The following is a 241-nucleotide window of genomic DNA, read 5'->3' as shown; positions in this document are numbered from 1 at the left end:
AGTGGGAGGCAGTGTGGCTGTCTGGGCCCCTGGACACGGTTGGGCCAGGTGCACTGGGGGCAGGAGAGAAGGCAGCTGCCCAAGAGCCAGGGCCCTGCCTGCCGCCTCCCTGTGTCTCTGGGGAGGGGCCAGTTGCACGAGAGGCAGGCGCTATATCACACGCATGCAGGGGAGGCAGGGGCCACATCACACGTATGGCGAGGCGGGGCCACTTCATGTGCGCGCAGGGGAGGCAGGGGCC

General features: G+C 68.9%; 1 protein-coding gene across 1 annotated transcript in view; it reads right to left on the bottom strand.

The window, feature by feature from the left end:
* GAS6 (growth arrest-specific 6) overlaps positions 1-241 on the bottom strand; it is a 17,041-nt gene that overhangs the window by 7,587 nt on the left and 9,213 nt on the right. The gene's annotated exons all lie outside the window — the stretch shown is intronic.

The sequence above is a fragment of the Bison bison genome, unplaced genomic scaffold, assembly GCF_000754665.1.
Source record: "Bison bison bison isolate TAMUID 2011002044 unplaced genomic scaffold, Bison_UMD1.0 scf7180017864527, whole genome shotgun sequence".
Lineage (NCBI taxonomy): Eukaryota > Metazoa > Chordata > Mammalia > Artiodactyla > Bovidae > Bison > Bison bison.
This window is presented reverse-complemented; position numbering and strand designations above follow the sequence as displayed.